The sequence below is a fragment of the Juglans microcarpa x Juglans regia genome, chromosome 6S (assembly GCF_004785595.1).
Source record: "Juglans microcarpa x Juglans regia isolate MS1-56 chromosome 6S, Jm3101_v1.0, whole genome shotgun sequence".
In the NCBI taxonomy this organism is placed as follows: domain Eukaryota; kingdom Viridiplantae; phylum Streptophyta; class Magnoliopsida; order Fagales; family Juglandaceae; genus Juglans; species Juglans microcarpa x Juglans regia.
Genome location: NC_054605.1, coordinates 4,565,341 through 4,585,497, shown reverse-complemented (window position 1 = coordinate 4,585,497; position 20,157 = coordinate 4,565,341).

Sequence of the window (20,157 nt, the reverse complement as noted above, 5' to 3'; positions counted from 1 at the left end):
CTGGTACATAGTATTACTCAAAGAAAAAAAATTATCTGCAGTAAATATTGCATATTGTTAGATGCATGCTAGGTGCATTACATATTTAATTGTCATGAACGGGTGTGGTAACATTGTGTTGTATGTCCCGACGCTTTAGAGTCCGCCAAATCCCAAGCAAAATCTGAGAGCGTTACACTCAAACTTTCTCCAGTAATTCATCAAAAGTAGAGACAAAGCAGCGGGAATCAAGGAATCAGTAGCGACAATCATGGAGTCTTCAACAATAATTATAGCATTGTTTGTTGGTTTGTCCCAACATCAATAATCTCATCATTCTGGAACAAAATATAACTCAATATATTGAAATTTTCATTCATAATATTTTGAAATTTACTAGACACATTCTTAGGACCAAAAGTCATAACATTCCACTCATAATCTCCAAAATGAGTGGTAAAAAAACACTCATTATCAGAACTATCATTGTCCTGGAGGGACTAGTTTAACAAGTAAATTAAATCTTTTATCCTAAGTCCTTGGAGAACAGACTTCTTTTTGGACTTAGAGGATTTGCTTGATTTATCAGAAGAAGCAGGAGCTTGAGTAATAGGGTATGTAAGTGCTGGAACCACAGTCCTAGCAGAAGGAAATTCCTCAATACTTTCCAGTTTTGGAGAAGCCAAGAAAAATTCTCTAGTAACATTATCAATCACGTCTTTTGTGTGAGGGAACTCGTCCCACCATTTAACGTACCATTTTCTAATAAGGATATCATTTTTCTTTAACACATCCCACTTCAAGATCCAGGGGAGCTTGTACTTCTTGTAGAAGTGGAGAGAAATAGGAAATCTTTGGCCATACTAGTAAGTCTTGTAAACAGTAGCAAAATATTTAATCGCCCATTGATCTGACTAGAGAAAATTTTCGAAATAGGGCCAAATTGTGTCCACCATCTCATAAACCAAAGGTGAAATTAAGAATTGAATTTTTTATCAAAATTGATGAACAATGAATGGGTCATTGTAGCATTTTGGAGTAACATGAATTTGAATCAAGCATAAGTATAATCATAATAACAATAAGTAATATCAGAATTAGCGAGAAAATTTGGGATACATTTTGGGAGCCTTTATTATATTCAATATCGAAATAAATAAAAAAATATTTAAAATAGCTTGTCATTGAGCAAAAATGTGTTTTGAAGTACTATTTTCAGCATTTTTCTCTAACACATATTTAGCACTTTTGCAAATAATACGTAATAACAATTTGTGCACTATTCCAAGCTCTGGAATGGAATCGAACAATTTGTTCAGACAAACTCGATGAAATAATTTGTTTCAGAATGCCACCATAACCAATATCGAAGGCATCAATTTCAACAATTTTGAAAGAATTAACAATAGGGATAGCAAAACCATTTTGGAGGAATAAGATGATTAATCAAACCAACTTTATCAGAAGGAGAAACTTGATGACTGGAACTAGCACCATCATCTTGCTCATCACTATCAGAAGCATTTTATTGATCAAGTTGTTTACCAATTTTCAAAAGTAATAACTCTTGTTTAAGAGAGTTATTATCAGTCTTGATATTGTTCAACTCACTCTTGAGTTCAACAATTTCATTTTTAATAGAAACAATTTCATGTTGGAGATCATTAACAAAACTTTCATTGGCTTATGTTAAAGATATTTGTTAAAACAGATTAAAAAGTAACAATATAATCAGTAGCATAGGGATGTAGAGTAAATGAAATCATAGTTACCATGATTCCTTCTTATATAATTACTATGATCATTCTTAGATAATCATTAACAATATGAGTATTAGCACATCACTTTACCATTGTTTACTTTGATGATGTTGTCATCTATTCCAAATCTATTGATGAACACTAGAAACACTTGTATTTGTTTCTAGAAACTATCAAAAGAAATGGTCTTGTTGTCTACTAAAAATATTAAATTGTTCCAAACCAAGATTCGTTTCCTTGGTTATGTTATTTTTTAAGGACAAATTCCTCCTATCAATAGAGCGATTCGATTTGCTGATAAATTTCCTGATGTCATTATTAATAAAACTCAGTTACAAAGATTTCTTAGATCATTAAACTATGTTGTTGAGTTTTACAAAGATCCGAGGAAGCACTAAAAACCACTATTTGAGCGGTTACAGTCTAATCCTCCTCCTTGGTCTGATATTCATACTTCCCTTGTTAGATAGATTAAGACTCATGTCAAGACTTTACATTGTCTTGGTATTTCTACTGTTAATTCTTTCAGAATTGTTGAAACTGATGCCTCCAATATTGGCTATAGTGGCATTCTGAAACAATTTGTTTCACCAAATTCGTCTGAACAAGTTGTTCAAATCCATTATAGTGTTTGGAATAGTGCACAAATTAATTATAGTACTATTAGGAAATAAATTTTATCTATTGTATTATGCATTTCTAAATTTCAAGGTGATTTGTTATATAAAATTCTTATTACGCATTGATTGCAAAAGTGCTAAATATGTATTAAAAAAATGTTGAAAATATTGTTTCAAAACACATTTTTGGCCAATGGAAAGCTACTTTAAGTGTTTTTATTTTATTTTGATATTGAATATATTAAAGGCTCCCTGTGATAACCCGGACTTAGCCAAGTCTTCTTCTGTATTTCGTCTCCAGTTTATGTTTAATTTTTGGCCATGCAAGAGGTGTAGAGTACTAAGAAACCTTGGACCCTATTTGGTTCTAATGCATTAGGCATCTAAGCCCATAAGATAGGTCCAACAAGGCCTTAACGATTCAACCAGCTCATTGGGCTAAAGTCTAAAACCCTAGTGGAACAAGGGAACACACGCCCAATACATCAAACCTTTAGGCCACTTGTCACACATTCAAGGCCCATTGAATCTAGACAATATTGTGGGAAGAAGGGGTGAGAGACTTAGGGTTTCAGTAACCAAAAAGTCCTAGCACGCCAACCATGACAAAGGGGCACTAGATTTTGACATTTGTCACACATGAAGAGGGATGAGAGGAGTTTCTAGAAGAAAGTAATCATGAGGCACCTAGGGAAGACAAGGGATCACTTGGCCAATGCACCCACTCACCAACCACCCACGTTTTTCATACCACTTGTCAAAACCATATGAGTTCTAAGAAGATTTGCATGGGAAAGTGGCGCATGGGGGAGCTCAAGAGGCTATGGCACATTCCACCAAGAGATTAGGGTTTCGGTTTCAAGAGGGACTTCACGCCTACCTAAGGGATTCCAACTACCTTTTTTCCAAGTGTCTTTCATGCAAGAGACTTTCTAGAAGATTGATATGATTGGAAATGGAAGAGGCACATGGGATAAAGCAAAACCCTAGTGCCTAGGTTTTGGCCACCACACCACTCTCCCTCACACATGCCACATGTCACTCACTTGGGAATCCTAAAAGAAGTTCATGGGGAAGAGGAAAGGTTGCCTAGGAAATATGCACCACAAGCCACCCCAAGTGTCTAGAGAAGAGGAAAGGTCTTGTAGGAAAAAGAAATAGGTGGCAACACACACACACACTCACCCAAATCCTAGAAGAATCCTTGTGGGCAGGCATGCATTCGCCTAAGAAGCGAGAGTCTAGGATTAGGGTTGTGTCAAATGACCAACACGCCCCGAAAAGATTCAATAAACCTAGATCACTTTGTGTCGCAAGCCTAAGGGACTAAGGGAATTCGGATTTCTTAAACTAGAAGGTGAGTCCCTTGTCACTCAAGCAACAAAAATCATGTAACAGCCTGCTAAAAATTCAATAGTAGAATTTCTATAGGCTTTAGAAATATCGTGAAAACTCAGTAAGTTTTCACGAATCAACCAATCGCATAAGTTTTAGTTTGTCAGCATAATCGGTGTTGCTACTCACTATGGTGTTAGAAGCGCAATTTTATTTATATGAAATAGTTAGAATTCTCAAAATGTCATATGGTCTGCGCCATTAGACTTAGTTGATTATTTATGATTTTATAGTGCAATAATCTCATTTTCAATTTTTAGACAAAATGCTTATTCAGAAACACGTTTTGTTTATTTTGAGGCACTTCTGGGTTGAATTTCGATAAATAAATTGCGTAGTTACTTTAGTGTGTATGTTTAGGATTTTTCCGTGCAAATTTTATTTTTCACTTTTTCAAAGTGAATAGTAATCTTAATAGTAGCACCTAGTGCAGTGTTTTCAAAATCACAGTGTGAAATGTCTAAATTAGGTTAGGATAGTTTGATTTGAACACTTGGTAAGATCTTAATCACACTTGATGAATAGTATTGGAGACTTGGCACCAAGAGGAACCATGAGATGGATTGTGAAAGAAATTAAGGTGTGAGATCATGACACCTAAGCAAAATCCTATTTCATCCAACCATCCAAATTATGCCAAACCTCAACTATAGTGAAATCCTAAATGGTTGAAATCCAATTGAAATCACAAAATCTTGGTTGAAACCCTCACCACCACCCTTCTCTTGGAAGTTTCCTTGGCTGAAAACCACTCACTATTTGCACCTTGTTGTGACCTAATCTCCATCTATCAAGGTGTCACTCAAGCTCATACTTCCATTTTCAAAAATGTATTAGGAGTGCAAGTAATCCTTTCAATCACCTCACCCATTTTAATTTTCGTTCTAGTAGAGAACACTTGGAAGCTCTCTCAGACAGTTCTCTAAGCTTTTTGGCGTGCCATTTTTGGAACCCTTGTAAATATTTTCTCACAATGAAACCATCATAAAAGTTGTTCATATTTGAGTCTAGGTTTTGTAGGTACCTTGTTTGTTTGAGTTCATGGTTATTTGGTAGGTAAAAAGTTGTTTTAACCATGGAAATGTCAATCTAGGCGATAATTTGGATAGTGTGTTATATTTTGGAGTTTTTGACCAAGTTAGTGAACAAAACTTGGTCCGAAATTTTTATTGAGTGTTATCAACATATTTATATGAATTTTTGTTGGTAATTAGTTGCATGATTAAAACTTTTGATGAAAGGTTTTCTTAGATCTAAAAGGTTAGAAACTGGAAGAGGAAAAATAATTTATGTTTTAAGAAAGTTTGGATCTCTTATGGTCTATTGTTACTCCAATGGCTTTGATATATTTATTTGATGATACTAATCCTTTTATCTACATGTTAGGATATTAGTTTGAAGATTTTTTGTGTTAGTTTCAAATATATGAATCTTTATGCAAGAGAATACTCGGTTGGGTCAAAAGTTTGATGTTTTTTACTAGATCCATGTTTCGGTTTATTTTTAGCCATGTGATTTTAATTTTAATGATTGTATCTTCTTTAGGACACATTTTTAAATCATATGATATTTTGGTTAGAGGATCTCATCATTGTACGCCTTAGATCAAGTGTTTGATCAAATCAAGTTGAGAAAATAATTCTATTTTTGGTTTAAGTGTTGAAGCTGAGTACTTTAAGTGAGGTTTTGTGATTTTTGGTGACTTTTATGTTTTGATTCAAAGCATTTCAGTTCTTAGGAATGTGTTATGGACATGTTAGAAGAAAGTTTTGGATTTTTGGAGTTCTTGAAAATGTTTTGAAATAGGTCAAAACCTTGACATTCAAGAGTTCGTATTTTAGCTAAAAAGTTTGGATCTTTTTACTAGAAATTTTTGTATCTATGAGAAGTATATTTTTGTTGGATGTTTTAAGCATGTTTTTAAACTTAGGATGTGAGGATCTTTGTTGCAATATTTCAGTTTGATCATGAGTTTTGGAGTTGGAAGAAATTGCAACAAAAATCAAGAGATATGGCCTTTGGAAGTTTTGGCCATATGATGTTTTTCATAGTTGTGTTTAGTTTTAATTTTTTTTAAAATTTATATTTGAGTTTAGGATAAAATTTACATTAGAAATGTAAATTTTGGTAGTTTTTAGAGTTAGGATATGAAATCCTTAAGTAAAGGATAAAATAATCATTTTTTCTCATATAGAGAGTAAAATGGTCATTTTACTCTAAATTAGCATTTTTCATATTTCTAATTGTAAGTGATAAAGTTTCTAACTTTTAGAATCTCTATTTACAGTTTGTTGTGTTTCGTGCTTAATCTATGCAATGCGACAATCACTGTAAGTTAGCTCTTAACTTACTATCAGATTACTATGTATGTGTGATGGGGGGAACTACAGTTTATGTATGTATGTTATCATGTATGTCATACAATGCCATGTAACTTCATGATTATCTGTTATACAATTTATTTTGTCATGTATTGCTATCTGTTACAAGTATGCCATGTCACGTAATATTTTTTATTACATTTTATGCCATGCTATGAAATGTTGTATGTTACATATTATGTCATGATATTAAATGTTGTCTGTTACCTGTTATGTCATGCTACGAAATTATTTTTTGTCTCATAGTACGTCATTTCTTTCGTCTCACGTTCATATCATGTGACATTACATCAGGGCTTCTATCATTTTGTTTCATGTCACGTTTCATCTCAAGTACACTTTGTGTATCTCGTAACATCCTTTCAAGTCATGTCAAGTCTGTTTACGTCTATCACGACCCTAAATGCTAGGATAGGATAATATCCTAGTGAAACTCCTTTATTTACGCTTGAGTGTCTAAACCAGTGTGAAATTCCTTAGGTTGACAAGGTAAAGATCAACGAGTTGCGAATGTGACCTAATTAACTGGTCACCAAAGCGTAGTAGGCATTAACGCCGATGGTACCACCCACATTTCAATTTCATGATATAAATACTTGTGCGGGTGCAGGTACCTGCCACGAGATAATACAGTACGTGTGTCCATAATAGGTGCAGATACCTGTGAACTGGCACATACAAGACGTGTGTCCACAGCAGATACAGATACCTATGAATTGGCACGTATGTTAACGCACTCATAGTTGGAGCAAATACATGTGTTGTGATGCGGTAATCGATAAGAACGCACGGCTCAATGGGACCCGTGTAGCACCCATATGGTCACTTTTATTTATCATGTATATTGAACAAAATTCCAAGTTCATGTATTTCAAGTTCACATTCAGTCATGTTTCAATTTCACGTTCAGTCATGTTTCAATTTCACATTCAATCATGTTTCAATTTCACATTCAGTCAGGTTTCAAGTTCATGTTCAGTCATGTTTCAATTTCACGTTCAGTTAGGTTTCAAGTTCACGTTCTATCCATGTTTCAGTTCAACTTCATGTTATTTAGATCAAGGTCATGTCATGTCAAGTGTCAAGTTCAATTCACATTTTAGTTCAAATTCATGTTATTCAGATTAAGCTCATGTCATGTCAAGTTTCAAGTTCAGTTCACGTTTCAGTTCAAATCATGTCAGTTTATGCCATGTTACATGTTAAGTTATTTTATGCTTGCTTATAACTTTCATTATACGTTCATGCCTTTACTATCATGCATGAATCATTAACCTGTATAGAAGTTCTCGTAGAGTACGTGTATCCACAGTAGGTGCAGATACTTGTGAATTGGTATATACAATACGTGTGTCTATACCAGGTGCAGATACCTGTGAACTGGCACGTATGTTAACGCACTCACAACTGGTGTAGATACTTATGTCGTAAAACTGTAATCAGTAGGGACACATGGCTCAAGGGGACACATATAGCACCCATATGATCACTTTTATTTATCATGCTTATTGAACAAGATTTCAAGTTCATGTATTTCAAGTTCTTGTTCAATCATGTTTCAATTTCCCATTCAGTCAGGTTTCAAGATCACGTTCTGTCCATGTTTCATTTCAAGTTCATGTTATTTAGATCTAGTTCATGTCATGTCTAGTGTCAAGTTCGGTTCACGTTTCAATTCAAGTTCATGTTATTTAGATTAAGCTCATGTCATCTCGAGTTTCAAGTTTAGTTCATATTTCTGTTCAAGTCGTGTCAGTTTATGTCGTCTTACATGTCAAGTTATTTTATGCTTGCTTATGACTTCGATTATCCGTTCATGCCTTTACTGCCATGGATGCATCATTATCATGTGTAGAAGTTATTTGTTAACTTGCTGAGATTTGTACTCAAATCTCACCATGGTAGTCCCCTAACTATTATTCTCCCCATAATGGTAGTTCGTGTGCAAGGATCAAGAGGCGCTTCAGGAGATGATCGGCTGGAGATGGTCAATTAAACAGCAATGGCACGATGTGAGTAGATACTTTAGTTTCTACTTGTAATTATGGAGCTTGGTCTCCCATGCTTTTGAGATTATAGTCTTTTGAGACACATACTATAATCGTGGATGTTTATCTTGTTAGTATGTATGGATCATGTTTTTAAGTATTTGGGATATTTTTAGTTTGATGCATAGTATTGCTAAAAAAGAAATTATCTGTTGTGAATATTGTATAATGCTGATACATATTAGGAACATTGCATCTTTATCTGTCATGAACGGGGCCAGGTAACTTTGTGTTGCATGTCCCAACGCTTCAGATGTTCGTTCGATCCCAAGAGGAATCTAGGGGCGTTAGAGGTGGTATCAAGGCAATATATCTATGGGTTATAAATTCACATGTCCTTAGGAAATGCACCATATATGAATTGAATTTGCTTTTTGAATTTACTTTGTGGAAAGATTCCTATTAGGATTTGAATTCTATAGTCTTACTATATATGAAGTTATGGGTTTACAGCTTTAAGAAAATGGAGCTTAGATTGAATTTGCTTTTTGAGTGGGAGACATTAGGAGACAAAGCCTTACGAGAGTTAAAGGTATTGAATCCGCAGGCCTTCAATACAAGGTGATATCTTATTTGGAGCGCAAGTTAGGAAGATGAATCTAATCAGATTTGGAGCTATAGATGGTGTGAACTTTGGAGGATTATTTTGCTAGATCAAGGGATAAAAGTACAACTAGCTTTAAGGAAAGACTTATTGATTTGGTGGTGTCAAATGTGATTAAGTTGGGCTAAGAGTATGCTTGGATAGACTTGAATAGATACTCATTATTTATTGGTCGAGGTGGTTTCAGACCATTTGAGTGTGTTACTCACTTTAGGCGAGCTTGCATGAACCTTTTATTAGATGGGAATACTAGTGGTTTTATGTAAGCTTAAATGGTGGAATAGCTGAATTGAATCCGTAGTCTAATAACGATCTTACTTGTCCCAGGATGGAGCACATGGCTCATAATAGCCGGACAAGAAATCTAGACGAAGGGGATAATCAGGAGGGACAACACCTTTCCATTGTTAGAGGGTATGGCGTGACAGAGAGTGTTCGTCAACTGTTAGAAACAATGAAGCTGCAACAAGAACTAATCCAGAGTCAGGAACTACATCTGTTGACAAGAGAATTAGGAAATGTAGTTCTTCAGATTGGGGAAGGATCCAAAGCAGGGTTAGGAAGTCGATTTTCCCCAAAATCGGTTATACGATAGAAGACACTAGAATTTGAGTCTCTGGTGCAAGGAGACATGACGGTGGAACAATACGTTATTCGGTTCATGGAACTTGAAGGATTAGGGCTTATTTGACTACCACAAAGGATATGCAGGCACTAAAGTTTCAAGGTGGTTTACAACCAAGGATCCGCCTCATGGTGACTCGTCTTCAAATCAAAGACTTCCAAGAAATAGTTAACACGGCAATTATTGTAGAAGCCATGTATGGAAGGCTTATCTACTTTTACCAACTCAAAAAGAAAGAGAGATGGCCTATGTGCTGGTGGTGGAGGCTCGAGTAACAAAAGAGTAATAACAGGAACAGCCTAAGGAAAATGCATCAAGACTTGAGGACAAATGCCTTTCGACTACCTGTCTGTAGAGAGTGTGGCAGAAGGCATGGAGGAGAATGCAAACACACTAGTGGGACCTATTTCAAGGGTGGCCAACTGGGTCATCCGATCAAAAATTGCCCTTTTAAGTCTCAGAGCATTAAAGTTACTGCTAGCAAGGCACCGACCACACACCCAATGTGCGGTAAGAACCATGGAGACAAGTGCAAACTTACTTTAGGACTCTGTTTTGGTTGTGGCCTAACCACTTGATAAAAATTTGTCCCAAGAGAGCTTGGAGAAATGGGACTGTTCCCAATGGAAATTCCAAACCAAAGCCATGGTCTCCAGTACTAACTCAAGTGTATGAAGTCACTCCTAGAAAGGTAGATGCCGATGTCTTAGGAAGAGAAGAAGCAGACGTCATCCTTGGTAACCCTCCAAACCTATGTATTGTTAGGCTTAGTTAAGGTTGATTGGATTGCAATTGATGATATTATTGTATTATTGTTATTTTGGAGTAATGTTAAGCCAAGGTTTGTAGCAGGTACGTTGTTTGATTCAAGTAAGTCCCTATTTTAAGTGATTGTGGTATCACACGAGAGTTTAGTTCGAAATCCAAATTGTTACCAGGTGGTAAGAGTAACAATTCTTATTAGGAGTATTATTGTTCATACCAATGCATATATAGAATACCCTTTTAGGAGTAAGAGGAAGGATGTTGAAGGTCAATGAATTAGTATTCCAAATATCGGAGGTTATTTTATTTTAAGGTTGCAATGGAGTTTATGTTCGGAAGAGTAAAGTGATTAGGAGAAGCTTTGGCCTTAGTAGGATTCACTTATGATAGTAGTTTTACTCAGCCACCATTAAATGGTTTCTAGCAAGGCACTATGTTTGTGAAAACATAGACCACCCTTATATCGGAGACAAATATGTGGGGAGTAAAATCTTGGTCTTGAGGATTTATGTGAACAGTAGGAACAAATTCTTTTGATTAGAGTTAGATTAGAAACAACTCTTGATAATAGAAGAGTTAAGCCAACCATAAGAGAGAAGGCCTTGAGTTTAGATTAATGCCTCATCAATAATTATGGTACCACCTTTGAGGGACAATTCGTTTTGATTATTAAGGAGTAATTCTGCTGCAATTACTTCATACTGCTAGAATGCATGTTCGGTGTATTGCATGTTAACCACCATGTATGGGGGTATATAACCCAGTATTGTATGTCCCGACGCTTTAGTCACCGTCAAATCCCAAGCGGGGGTTTACGGGCGTCACAATGAGTTTTTATGTAAATTTTATGTATGCTCCTTCTTAGCCATAGGAAAATGATCAATAAGTTGAAATTTTGTATGATAGTGGGATGGCAACAAACAATAAAAACATTCATGTGGCTTGCAATTATAAAGAACGCATACGGCCATTATAACGAAAGAGATTTCACAATGAAATTTGCTGCAAGGAATAAAGTTGGTTTTTTCTTGTCATTGGTAAGCTGCAACCGGTAAACATTGAAAGCATGGTGACAAACACCCGAAGGTACACTTGTCCTTCCATCAGGAAAAAAGATACTAGGAAATTAGCCCTTATCATGAGGTTAATTATGATCTACATAATTAGGTAAATAAATGATATGATCCAATGTAGTTAATCTAGGGAGATTTGTCTAGGAGCTAGGTTTTAATTAATTAGCTCTCCAAAAACTAGAACCTCATTATAGAAAAAGAATTAAAAAAGAAAAAGAGAGTAGGTCACAAGTAGTGAAGATCAGTAGCAGAGCTGTTGGTAGTGCAAAAATGGTTAAGGCATGAATGCAAAGCAAGTTCCCAATTATATATGGACTTACATAAAATAAATTTCAAAAAATAAATTTAAAGCCATCCATTTTTTTTTTTTTTTCTGGACGTTTTAAATTGAGTGGGATCCAAAGGAGATAAGGATTAGGATCCTAAAAGAAAAATCCACACTTCGGCCCACCAGCCTCACACTACTAGGAGGAAACAAATAGCCCAACATAATTTATTATGCCGAAAATACGGTCCCAAAGTCAAATGTAGAAGACAATTTCATACACAATTATTAATGTTTTCAGGACCCAAGTCAAGATACATTATCTCTATAAGCTGTAATTAAAAATAACATGAAATATTTGTTTGGGTAATAGACAAGTTTTTTTACTGTGCTTATCTGCATGATACAGTACTTAGGCAGGAAGTAATCCAATCTTTGGAATAAGGGAAAAAAGTGCATACATTGGCGGTATGTATTAATATTGATGGAGAAAGAGAAAGACAAAACTTCTATTAAGTGATCCATTTAATGGGGTACATAATGCATGTTAAGAGAAAGAAAAAAAAAAAAAGGCATGAAAAAACTTACCTTTGCAATGATTTCAATATTGGGGCCGCATTCCTTTTTCTATGAGTGATCATGAGTGTAAACAGTAAAGTCCACAGATTGTAAAGATATGTATCTTCATTTTCATAAGTTTTTACGAATATGACTAATATGATTACAAAAGATAAAGCAGGGCATTTCTTATGGCTAATATGACTAATACAATCCAGCGGCTCGAGGCTATAAAGCTTTTGTCGGGATACGGGCGAGACTTGAGGTGCCTGCCGCACTATTGAACAAAAAAATGCCACAACCCGATAAATGCTACAAAATCTGAAGCTGCCTGGATTTACCCTTTTGTTTTCTTGTTATTATTGCTTAGATCATGAACCCTATTTTAAAAAGTGAAAAATAAATATATATATATATATATATTTATCTAAAACAAATCACTAAATATAAAAAAATAATAATAAAAATCAAATTTGTTAAGATCCAATTAATACCCAACTCTGGGTGAGAATATCATTTTTCATTTCATAATACATACTTTTTCTATTTAATTATGATAGTACATAAAAAGGTAGTCATTTTAACTATATTATTTGCTTAATTGCTTTTGAGCACGTTGGATACCACACAAGCTGTCAAGTTTGGTTATCATTTCAATGTTTTGGCAAATCTTCTATCCATTCAAGAACATCTTTGGCCAACTTGAATGATCATGGCCACGCTGCTCGTATAAAAATGGATATGTCAAAACTATTTTTCTTCATAATTAATTTTAAAATGATGACCTTTTCTCTTTAGCTATGCCTAACCTTTTTATGAGTGAAGTGTAAGCTTTTGGTCCCAATTCGCATTTTAATGATGTCTATCAAGCGGTTTAATTAAAAAAATTGACATTTGTATCCAACAAAAAAAAAATTAAAAATATACAAATTTTAGCATATAAGCAGACAATTACTCAATTACTTTGGCTCTAAGTGATTTTCTAAAGTAATTATATTCCTATTTTTTGTCACCGGATATTTGATAAAGAGAGATTATTTTAAATGTATTTTTTTTTTAAAAGAGAAATGATATTTTCATAAATCTCATACTTTCCTTTTAGAAAAAGTAAGCAAATTAAAATATATAATAAAGATGCTTTCATTGCATTGAGAAAGATGATGACCAAGGATTAAAGTTGTTTTAAGGGCTGATTGACAAGCATTAAAGTTTTTGTAAGGGCCAACAACATTTATCTCACTCCTAGCAAACTTATTTGACCAAATCAATCTGCAGCAGTACCGTATTTTATGTCAAGACGACTATAAAGCTTTGCTCCATGATTTCGATTAATGATGTTGGAGTCTTCGGAGGCGCACGATCGTGATTATACCCCACGGCCTCTAATTGCATTTTTTCTTTGATAATCTCAATGGCAGCGATCGGTCGAACTAGCCTAATAATCCCTTTGCGAAACCAAGGGGCGCTCATTATGGCCAAGATCGTGATACGTCTATCTGGGTCGGGAATGAGGAGTTTGGAGATCAATCGCTTCGACTCACACAAAAATCAAAGGGGGAACTTGAACTGGGATTTGAAGACTTTGCTATACATTTTTATTAGGTTCTCGTCCTGAAACGGAAGAAACCCATTTCAGAAAAATCTACACTTTGTAAAACGAAAACCTAAAGCACACAGACCGATATAATTTTCATTATAAAGAAAGAATAAAAAAAAAAACACGAGCAAACAAAAAATTACGAAATAGATAAAGGGAAAGGAGACAAAAGAGCGGCAAACCCATGGGCTGAGGAGGAGAGAGACGAGATCTCTCTATGGCAGTCTCGTGCTCACGATTTTGAATACCTTTGGAACTGTTTCTCTGATCCATATGAACTCTGCTTCTGCTGCTTCCATTTTGGTGAGTGGTTCGTGTTTCGACCATTAACGCATAGGAGAGAAGGGCGTTGGGGCTGGATCTCACAATGCATCTTGCTGTGTGGGTCACGGCGACACTTTCATGGTGGTCCGAGCCAGAACCAAAGGCTAGATCTGCTCCGAACGGTGATTGGCAGGTCGATAGGTCTTCCTTACAGTGAGTGCATGACGCCGTTGAATAACCACATAGCCACCCCATCAACAAAAGATCTGTAGGAACAAAAAATAAATAAACAACAACAACAAAACGAGGGGGAAAAAAAAGAAATACAATGAGATTTGTTCAGATCTGTAGGAAATGAACAAGATCTCTCCATTTCCCTACCAATCCGTGATGGACAAATAGACAGAGAGAGGCGAACAGCAACTATGAACATGCGAACGAGAGAGAGTCGTAGTTGAGAGCAATGCACACAGAGAGAGAGAGAGAGAGAGAGAGAGAACAAAGCTTAAGAAAGAAACAAAGCAAATTGGCCAAAATGTAAACATGCGAACAAAAGAAAGCAAAACTAATGGATAAAAAAGGAAAACAACTAAAACATGACGGTAAAACTGGAACAAATAAAATGGTCAAAATTTTACTGTAGATTCCTGAATCCCAACCAGCGAGTTCTTCATAGCCGATCTGGGCATGTTTTTGTGAAGACTACAGAGAAAAGAACCTACAAAAAAACTGCAATCCTCAAACCAAGATCAAAACATGAAAAAAAAAAAAACCTACAATCCTCAAACAAGCTTCAACGACATGCAAAAAAAAAAAAAAGAGACGGGAAGCGTGGTTCAGTAACAGAGAGAAAAAGAGGGAGAGAAAGCTAGAGAGAGATTTGGAAGATGGGGTGTTAGGAGAGATAAAGTTTTGTGAGAAAGTAGAGAGGGAAAGAGAGAATAAAGCAAATCTGATGGATAAAAAACAAATCGATAAAAGTGAAGAATTAGAGGGACAAAATGAGGAAACGAATAACAAAAAAATAAACGGAGTTGACGGAAAATAAGACAAATGGACAGAAAAACAAGAAAAATCGTTATTGTCTTTCTATAACCACTTATATAATAGAGACAGATATATATATATATATATATATTGTACAAGACCAGTACAGGTACATATGCATGCATGAGGTTGAGTTTAATGTTGCTAAATTTTGATTAGTGTACTATACTGCTACACAATCACAACCTCAAATGCTCCTACACAGGGCACCAAGCCTCACCACTTACATTAGAAGACAAATGCCATTCTCACTGAGCTAGAATTGTGATTTGTTGGAACCAGTGGAAAATTAAGTAATTATTTTAATTATTTATGAGCATGTAAATAAGTAGAGTATACCCTTTTTAAACGTAAGACTAGACCCACAGTGTACATAACAGCATCCATCATCATTCCAATTCTCAAAGTAGAACAAATATGAGAATTGATTAGATTATAATCTCACAAGGAACATTCACATATTGGTCGAACATTCAAGATATTAGCAAAGAGCATCTCTCTCTCTCTCTCTCTCTCTCTCTCTCTCTCTCACCCTCCCTCACACACACACACACAAACATTTAGATATAAGTAAATGAGATAGAAACAAATTAATACATCAACGAATGGTTAATGCAATTCAATAAACATTTACCCAACTACAAAAATGGGTAAAGTCAAGTGCCAATCAACAGTTGTTATAGCAGCGCTGTGTGGAAGAGTTCTCATTCCACTTCTATGACCACGAACCTAAGCCAAAAGATGGACACAAAAGCTCCTGGAACAATTGGCAGGAATGGATGTTCCTGATGACCAAAATGATCAATATTGACAACTGACAAACCAAACCTAGCAATACTGACAACTGATAAACCACAAATCACAACATAAACAAAAAATCAAAATAGGGACAGAACTCATAAAATCCCAACAACTATCACAAACCCTAACCCTAGTGTGATGGACCCTTATACTGTCAATGGGTTTCTAATAGTGATGACTACTTCGAGGGAGTCAGGCCTCCAGAAAGATGATTAAACAAGAGAGAAAGGGAGAGTAAAAGTAAGAGAGGGAGAGAGATAGAGATAGAGAGAGAGAGAGAGAGAGTTAACACTTGAATACCAGAGTTGGCCTCAATCCCAACTCATGGCTACCTCTTTATACTGCAACTATGAAAATACAATGCATGGAGAAGATTAAACACAACTGTGTTTAATCGGCTGAAATGAATACAAACGGCACCGTATGGTAACTAACATAATTGCTAACACAATGCAAAACGATACCGTATCCCATCAGCCATTAAAAGGAACGGCACCGTTTGTAAACTAATTACCACTGTCAATACAAGTGGGAGAACGACACTGTATTTAACCAACTCATTAAAAGAAAACGACATAGTATTACAACTAACATAACTATCGATCCTTCAACACTTCACCATCTATACAACACCCTTCCATTGTACTCCTTCCATCCTTCAAGCACATAATATACCCTCTCTCTTTAGAGAATCTTGCCCACAAGGTGAGGGAATTTTTCACGCAACTTCCAATAAGCTTCCCATGTAGCTTCCTCAATTGCAGCTCCTTTCCATTGAACAAGAACCTCAACAAATGACCTGTTATTTGCTTTCCTGGTTCTCCTCTGCAGAATACACTTGGGTTCTGGGGCTAACTCTCCATGAAAATTAACGGGTGGCAAAATGGACAGAGGTGAGATCAACTGACCTAACTTCCTTTTCAAACAAGAAACATGAAACACTGGATGCAAACTCGAAGTCTGAGGCAAATTCAACTTGTATGCTACCTGCCCAACCCTTTCCAGTATCTGAAATGGCCCATAATACTTAGGAGATAATTTGAGATTCCTCCTAGCCACCAAGGATTGTTGTCTATAAGGTTGTAATCTGAGAAACACCCACTCTCCCACCTAAAATTCTCTTTCAGTTCTTGATTTATCAGCATAGTACTTCATCCTTTCTTGGGCAGCTTTTAAATTCAGCTTTAAAGTAGCCAATAGCTCCTCTCTGGTTCTAAGCACCTCTTCCACTGCTTGGTTAGCAGATAACCCTGGAATATAAGATTGTAATTTGGTTGGAGCTCTGCCATAAACTGCTTCATAAGGGGTTAACTTGGTAGATGTATGAAACGTGGTGTTATACCACCATTCAGCTAAAGTCAGCCAATCAAACCATGAGCTGGGCTTGTTAGCTGCAAAGCATCTCAAGAAATGTTCAAGACATTTATTCACTGCCTCAGTTTGGCCATCACTCTGAGGGTGATATGCAGATGAATATGAAAGGGTGACACCTTGTAGTCTGAACAATTCTTTCCAAAAAGAACTAGTGAAAGTAGCCCCTATATCTAAAACAATATTCTAGGGCATACCATGTAATTTGAAAACATGGTCAAAAAATAAGGAAGCCACTTTCTCCGCTATAAAAGGGTGCTTAATGGCCATAAAGTGGGAGTACTTTGACAATCTATCCACAACCACCATCACCATCGAGTATCCTTTAGAACTTGGTAAACCTTCCACAAAGTCCATTGATAAATCAGTCCAAATAGTCTGTGGCACTAATAAAGGCTGTAACAACCCAGCTGGATGGATGTTTTCTACCTTATTTCTTTGACAAGTCTCACATTCTCAAATGAAGGTCTTCACATCTTTTTTTAAACCAGGCCAATAAAAGTCATACCTTGCCCTTTGTAAGGATTTATGAAATCGTGAATGGCCAGCAGAGGGACTGGAATGAACAAAATGCAGTAATTTCAGCTTTAACTATTGACAATTAGGAACATAAATTTTGCATTTTCTGAACAACACTCCATGTTTCACAGTAAAAGAATTGTTTGAAGTAACCCCATCTGTTAACAATGACAGCTGCTATTGAGTTACAGGATCTGAGGTATAAGCTTGTTTAAGTTCTTCCAACCGAACTGGTGTAGGATATGAAATGGCACACACTGCAACTACATCTTCTAGGCAATCTTTTCGAGACAAAGCATCAACCACCTTGTTCTCTACCCCTTTTTTGTATTCAATGGAAAACTCATAGCCCAACAGCTTTGAGATCTTGTACTTACTTTTTGCTCCAACAAATACTTCAAGCTCAAATGATCAGTTCTTATTGTAAAAACAGATCCCAACAAATAAGGTCTCCATTTTTTTATGGCTAAAACCAATGCTAATAGTTCTTTCTCATAGGTAGAAAGTGTTAAATTCTTTCCCTTTAAGGCTTGACTTAAGAAGGCAATTGGTTTATGATTCTGCATGAGCACAGCACCCACCCCAACGCCACATGCATCACATTCAATGACAAACCTTTAAGTGAAATCTGGCAAGGCTAACACAGGCGGATTTACAACAGCTTCCTTTAACTCCTTAAAGGCCATAGAAGCTTCTTCATTCCACAAAAAAACATCCTTTTTTAGCAAAGAAGTCAGAGGGCTGGCAATCTTTCCATAGTGTTGAATAAACTTTCTGTAATAACCTGTTCAAAAAACCTCTCAAAGCTTTAAGAGTTTTTGGAACTGGCCAGTTAACCATTGCCTCTAATTTCCTTGGGTCAGCCTTCACACCCTCCTTGGAAATCAGATGGCCCAAATACTCAATCTCTTGGCATGCAAAATGACACTTAGACTTTTTAGCATACAACTGATTTTGCTTCAAAACTCCCAAAATAGTAGCTAAATGTGTCAAATGAGCTGCTAGATCTTTGCTGTATACGAGTATGTCATCAAAGAACACAATTAAAAATTTTCTCAAGAATGGTTTAAAAACCTCATTCATGAGAGCTTGAAAAGTGGAGGGAGCATTAGTGAGTCCAAAGGGCATAACAAGGAACTCATAATGGCCCTCATGTGTTCTAAAGGCGGTTTTGTGTATGTCTTGAGGCCTCATTCTTATCTGGTTGTAACCAGACCTAAGATCAAGCTTTGAAAAAATGGTTGAGCCAAATAATTCATCCAAGAGTTCATCAACTACTGGAATCGGATACTTATCTTTAATGGTGGCCTCATTAAGCATTCGATAGTTGATGCACATCCTCCAAGACCCATCTGCCTTCCTGACCAGTAACACAGGTGATGAGAATGGGGATTGACTTGGTCTAATAACTCCAGTTTTAAGTAAATCAGCTACTATGTTCTCAATTTCTTCCTTCTGAAAGTGTGGGTATCTGTAGGGTCTCAAGGATACAAGAATAGATTCATTCTTTAAGATGATTTGATGGTCTCAAGATCTATGGGGGGGGGGGGGGGGGGGGAGGCCTTTAGTCTCCTCAAAAACCACTTGATAAGTCTGCAACAACTCCTCGATTTGGGTAGGTATAGTGAACTGCTTCTGAATAGGTCCCACAGCCAGTAATTGGAGCCAAAATCCTTTGGATCCCACTTTAGAAATAGTAGCTAACTCCTTGTTATCAACCAACTCAGTATTTGTTGATGTCAGCCCCTTAAGAACCACAGCTCTTGTGCCATAAGAGAATTGCATTTGCAGCTCAGCAAAATTCCAAAGTATGGGACCAAGTGATAACAGTCATTGCACTCCCATAACCACCACAACCTCCCAAATTAAGAGTAAAGAAATCAGCAACAAAACTTGTACCTTACATTTGAACTGTTACAGCAGGAATTTTACCCAAACTGTCAACAACATCACCATTTGCCACACGAACCTGAATGGATTGAGCTGTATCAACAGCCAAATCACACTTAGCAGCCACTGTTGTATCCACAAAGTTATGAGTACTACCAGTATCTATCAAAATAACCACCCTTTTTTTATTAATTTGCCCCACAATCCTCATTGTTTTAGGAGTTGGAGTTCCTCCAATTGCTTGTAAAGAAATGGAAGCAATATCACCCTACTGCATGTCTTCTTCAACAATCTCCACTTTAGCTTGATCTTCAACAGTTTCATCCTCGAAAATATCCATTCCTTCTAACACATAGATCTTTGGCTTAATGCACTTGTGGCCTAGATGCCACTTATCTTCACAAAAATAGCAAAGACCTTTCTTTCTTCTTTCTTGCATCTGTGCTTCAGAAACTTTCTGATAAGGCAGCTTATTAGTAGGTAACACCTTAGGTGTTCCTAATATTGATCCACCTGTAGAATTCACACCAAGATCCATACTAGAGCCCTTCCACGATCTTCTTGTTGCCCACACATACTGTTCTTGTATCTTGGC